The sequence below is a fragment of the Cyphomyrmex costatus genome, unplaced genomic scaffold (assembly GCF_001594065.2).
Source record: "Cyphomyrmex costatus isolate MS0001 unplaced genomic scaffold, Ccosl1.0 scaffold100, whole genome shotgun sequence".
Classification (NCBI taxonomy): Eukaryota; Metazoa; Arthropoda; class Insecta; order Hymenoptera; family Formicidae; genus Cyphomyrmex; species Cyphomyrmex costatus.
This window is the reverse complement of record NW_017274955.1, coordinates 1,053,153-1,059,380: the sequence shown is the minus strand read 5'-3', so window position 1 is coordinate 1,059,380 and position 6,228 is coordinate 1,053,153. Positions and strand designations below refer to the sequence as shown.

The following is a 6,228-nucleotide window of genomic DNA, read 5'->3' as shown; positions in this document are numbered from 1 at the left end:
AAAAAATTTTTCACTAAGTCATAAGAAATATACATATATATTAAATATAATTCAACTATATATACATATTATATATAATTTTATATGTATACAGTGTTCTTACACATGGCTGTTTGTACTATAATTACAGATTAAAAGTAAGCTTATTTTGATATTTATATACAATACAATATGGTTACAATATTACTGGAATAATCTATTGACTAGATATGTCATAGTTATACATTCATTCTATATTCGGGGTTTGTAGATCATCGTAGTAATTTCCATTTGCAGAGATTAAAACGCTAGATGAGATATATCTTAAAATAGATAATTGCTTAGGAATACCACGAAATTAACTCTCGAATTCATGGAGAAACATTTTTTATCTTAATTTTGCAGTGTGTATTCTGAAATATGAATAAAAATATGCTAATCAATAATACGTACTTTAGAATTATAAATAAATATTATAACATCCAATAAAACTGGATTAATTAATTTTATAACTTTCCGTTTTCTCATCAATATATATAATTTATTTTTTCTAATTTATTTTTTCTCAAGTTCTATGGAAAATGAGAATTGTGAACTCACTTATTCTTGCCTATGAGTTGGAAAAAGTCATATACATGATTATACACGTGATTATATACATGATTATAAACATGATTATGCACGTGCACGTAATTCCGTATACAATTACATATAAATATAGTTATTAAAATATAAGTTAAATATAAATTAATTATTGTATTCAGATTAGTTTTATTAAGATCCTAGTTGTTATGAAAATTTTTTTCTTCTTCTTTCTGTTTCTAACAAAAATTTCATCGAGGCTATACTTAATGCGACGCTCGTGAAGAATTTTCGCAAACTCGCGCGTCTCTGACATTTAATTTGTTAAACAGAACATTGAATGGTTTTCTGTTAGGTCATTTCGACAACGTGCTCGTATTCGTAATATGACGACGCGCCTCTTCCTCGCCTAACTCTGTGGTTCGAGAGCGCAGAAAGTACCGCAGAGAACTCAACAAAAGACGGCACCTTGACATTAAAAACTGCTCTTCCCGCGAGAAACACTGGTTTTATTGTGTGGCCGGGAACAGTGGAGCGAAAGCTAGAAGAAGCGAATAATCTACCAGTTATACCACTGCGGGTATACTTAAGAGGAGGTATAATCCGCTCGCGAATTTACATTTCTGATTCCTGAAAGAGAACGCGTTCCTTACCGAGACCGAAACATCTTCGCGTTGCTCGTGGCATGCAGCATCTTACTCCTATCATATATACGAAATCTCAGACCTATTACGCCATTACTTGTTCTTTTTCATTGGGCATGGTCGGTTATTTTGCAATCTTTGATTTAAATCTATCTAATTAAGTTACTGCCTATGTGTGCTAATTAAGTTTCTTTTCATCTAGAATTTAATTTTATATATAGATTTTATAGAACGCAGGACGATCGATGACATGATTTTAATTTAGACTAGTTTCAAAATCTATTAGAAAATACACAAGTCGAGGATCAATCTTAATCTTCGATGAAAATTTTCACGGCAGATTGTACAATGGAACTTAGGAATGAACTAAATATATAGGAGTACGTGATGTAATCTAACGGGATCAAAAGATAGAGCAAGACAACGTAATCCGACGGTTACACAGGATTACATGAGAAAAGTGAAGTATTCTCAGTCTTCCGATTTACACGTTTATTCAACATTCTGAATAAAAATATTATTGCGAATCGTTCCTCCCTAAACAATTGTAGGAATCTAGCCTTCTTGTATCTATAATTTAGTAATAATTCTAATCACGAATGTCGAATTGCGTACACCGCTGCAGTAATCATTATCTCAAGCGCATTTGAATCGCACATTTGCTTTAATATTAATTACAGAATGACTGTAGAACACGAACAATTAAGAGGTAAAAGAAAAGCTTTTTAAATTCACAAATATATTTTTCAGTTAAAAGTTTCATTTTGTTTTTATACTACAAATATCATGTTTAAAGCCCATTTACTATTAATGTCTTAGATTTTGACGTTAGAATTTAGAAAACAACACAATAAAATAAGTCATATTTGAAATATTTTTTAATCAAACACACAAAATGTTATAATCAATAGAAAAGACTTATAAAATACAATATATCAAAAACTATTTTTTTTGTTTTTAAGAGAAATCACAAATCATATACATTTTTATACATATACGTATATTATCATATATCCATATACATATATATGATAATATTCATATATGATCTCTTAATGGATACATTTATTTTTGTTAGCTTTATTAAATTTTTTATTTAGTATTTATTAATGTTTATTATAATTCAATTTTTAAATATTTCTTACTTTTTGACTCTTTTTGCCTTTGATATCATACAATTATTTTTTTTTTTATATATATTATCTATTTTCTATGTATTATTAATTTTTAACAGATTGCTATAGTTATGAAGATGGCCCATTTATTGATTACATAATTCCTTTTTAGATATGTAGTCATTAATCACACAAAAAAAGAGTTTTTACATCAGTCAGATCTATCGATAATAACTGTTATTGAAATATTTTTATAATATAATATTAAAATATTTTGTAGAAGATCTTATTATGTATTTTCTCGTATTTCTCTGACGTACATTGTAATCTGAAATAGGATTAGTCCATGGGCCAATCTCATTAACTCCAATTAACTTGCGCGGTTGATGATTTTTCGATACATTGCCAATGCAAAACTAAAAATATAATTTTCTAGCACTGTAAGGAACCAAGAATGATTTAATAATAATTGTTATTGCCGCATAAGTATGATATTATAATAAGATATGTAAAATTATTTTAGTGACATATATCATTCTTCACAACTGCTAGAATATTTTTTGCCATTAGCAACATCGAAATTTAATTAACGATTAACTTAATCGGAGATTGGCCTTTACGTGAAATAATCGGATCCCTAAATCAGATTGAGCAGTGGTACTCAATCTGAAGATTCTAAATGTCCTTAGACTAAACCGAATTACAATTAATCTGTGCTGTCTATGAAACTCGGAATTCAGACTACTACAAAAGCAAGTCAATAAGTTTTTAGAAAAAAACATAGTAAAATAAATTTTTTTTCATCGATTCATTTTTACTTCTCAACATAGTCTCCTTGCAGCTCGATACACTTGATCCAACTATTCTCCAACTTTTTCAAGCCGTCCAAATAATATGATTTGTCCAACCCTTCAAAATAAGCCTCTGTTTCTGCGATGAGCTGCTCTCGACTGGTGGTGAATCTCTTTTCTCCGAACCATTTCTTCAGGTTTGGAAACAGGAAATAGTCGCAGGGGGCTAAATCTGGCGAATATGCTGGATAGGGAAGCAATTCGTAGCGGAATTCGTCGAATTTGGCCATCGATGCCGGGCACGTGTGAACCCGTGCATTGTCTTGATGAAAGAGCACTTTCTTCTTCGCCGAATGGGGACGTTTTTTCTTTAAAATGAAACGGTCTAATAAGGCTGAGTAGTAATCGTCATTGATCGTTTGCTTCAACGGAAGATAATCGATATGAATTATATCGTGTGCATCCCAAAAAACTGTGGCCATCACCTTTCCGGCCGACTTCACGGTCTTCGCCTTCTTCGAAGCTGGTTCACCGGGTGAAGTCCATTGTTTTGACTGTTCCTTCGTCTCGAGTGTGAAGTAAATGGATCCATGTTTCGTCCACAGTAATGAATCGACGCAGAAATTCATCTGGATTACGTTGTAACATCTCCAAACATTGTTTTGAAATCGTCACATGGTCGTGGTTATGGTCCATAGTGAGCAAACACGGCACCCATCTTGCCTATAACTTTTTCATACCCAATTATTCATGCAAAATTGAAATCACTGTGCCATGTGATATGCTTGTGGCCTCGACAAGCTCGCGCACTTTCACTCATCGATCAGTCAAAACAATATCGTGGATTTTATCGATGATTTCTGACGTAGCAACCTCAATTGGACATCCCGAACGAGGTGCATCACATGTGAATGTACGACCACATTTAAATTCATTCATCCAATTGTATACAGTCGCAAACGCTGGTGCAGATGTGATTCAGATGTGTTATGAACATTATCCAACTCGGCTTTGATTTCTTTCGTTAAACCTTTCATATGTAGATGTATAATCACTGTACAAAACTCGTTTTTTTCCATTTCGCAAAAAATACAAAGGTCGTTCGCTTTAATCGTCTACAGAAATGAAACCTCTCTATGAATTCCGCTCAAAATTTGACAGTAATCAGCTAAAAGATGCTACTCGAAAGTAATGTGTAATGTGATACTGCGAGTGCTCTCTAACAGATTTTCTAAAAACTTATTGACTTGTCCCGTATTCAACATTGAAGGAAAAATGACCCTTTTTCTTGATTAAATGATTCTAATTTTGTTAAAAAACTGCAGGCAAACTTCAAAATAAAATAACTTCGTCAAGAATCATCGTATTGAGATGTTTAAAAAACTATTTTCAAGCTTTAAATCTTTACTTTTCATATTAGTATTTCAAAAAACGGTATTACTGATATTTCGTGAAGTTACATAAACATAAATGAAGATGCGTTCACAAACTTCAACATTTTTTATGAAATTGAGAAGTTCCACAAACTAAAAATTGTGCTCAAATATGGTTTACAGCATTTGAAAGCATGAATCTTTACCTTCAATTTATTTTTTTATTGAACTCTATATGATTTTTTCACCGAGTTATTCAACATTGAAGCAAAAGTGGTTCTTTTTGTTTTAATGTTGATTAACTCAGTGAAAAAAAATCGATTTACCATATAGATTTACCATCAATTTTGGTGTCATTTCGAGTATTATATTCAAATACCTGAATGTGACTTCCATTTCGAGTATCATTTATTTTGATGTTACCGTCAAATAAATGAGTGACCCATACACTGAAAGTAGTTTGTTTGGCAATACCTACCAAATGTTTAGTGAAATAATGCTAATTAAACGTTTAGTTAATATAATTAAAACATTTGGTAGCTATTACCAAACTCTTTTTTTAGAGAACTAACTTGAATATATTAGTTGGATATATTAGGAGATTGCATTAAAAGCTGTTGTTTTTTTTTGTATTTGAGCATTAATTTCATTAACAAAATATATGAATACCTCAATCAAAATATTTTCTTTCAAAAGCTATAACTTTTTGCCACTTTTCTGGCAGAAGTTGAATTTTGTGACGAAAGAATGATTTGTCTTTTCATTCGAGTCAATCCATTCAGCAACTCAATTTTCAACTTCACAATAATTACGGAAGTGTGTATCTTCCAGAGCGTGTTGCATCAATCGGAACAGATGATAATCGCTTGATGCCAAGTCCAGAGAATACGCTGGATGCGGAAGAACCTTCCATTCGAGATCCATATCAGTGTTTATTTCACGGTTATAGCAACATGGGGCCGAGCGTTATCATGGATATGGTCAGGAAAAGAATCATCTTTCGACGATTTGATGCAATTAATGATCATTTTTGCATCAAATTATCATTCAAACGTTCCATTGTACATAACTCACAGTGGTGATTGTTTCGTTCGATTTCACAACAGCTCATAATACACGACACCCTCCATATCCCATCAAATACATTGCTTTGTAACTGTGGAATCATCACTTTTGAATCGTCGAAATCAGTCTTTACATACTATTTCCGATGGAGCAGATTCACCATAAATCTCCGCAAGCAATCGATGAGTTTTAGCTGCACTTTTTTTCAAATCAAAATAGTGTAGAAGTACACGTAGGAAAAACAACTTATCGTGTTCTATTTTAATTCAGTTGTAGAAAAGCACATGTGTAAATAAGGATGGCGTCTGTTGACTGAATTTTATTGGGAAATGTTCATACTTCAAAATGATATAAATAACAGAGATCTCTGACCACAGCATATGCAGCTACAATTATCTAAATGTGAGCAGCGGCTTTTAATGCAATTCCCTAATATGTATACTGAGAAAAATCGTTTTCTATAATATAATATTAGAAAAGTTTGTAATATAAATATTTGTATTCATTTAAAAATTTAAAACTTCTTTAAGTATGGAAAAATTATTTGTTCATAACCTACTTATGACAATTATTATAATTGAAATATTTAAATAAAATAATAGAATGCGTTAATGTACCTACTAATGGTCGGATAGTCGAAATAGATTATGACCCATTTGGGTCCAATGCAATGTCCGGA

The 6,228-nt window shown here is 31.6% G+C and overlaps 1 pseudogene; it reads right to left on the bottom strand.

The window, feature by feature from the left end:
* Positions 1 to 3,134: 3,134 nt before the first annotated feature.
* LOC108772031 (uncharacterized) lies at positions 3,135 to 4,190 on the bottom strand (annotated as a pseudogene).
* Positions 4,191 to 6,228: the final 2,038 nt, after the last annotated feature.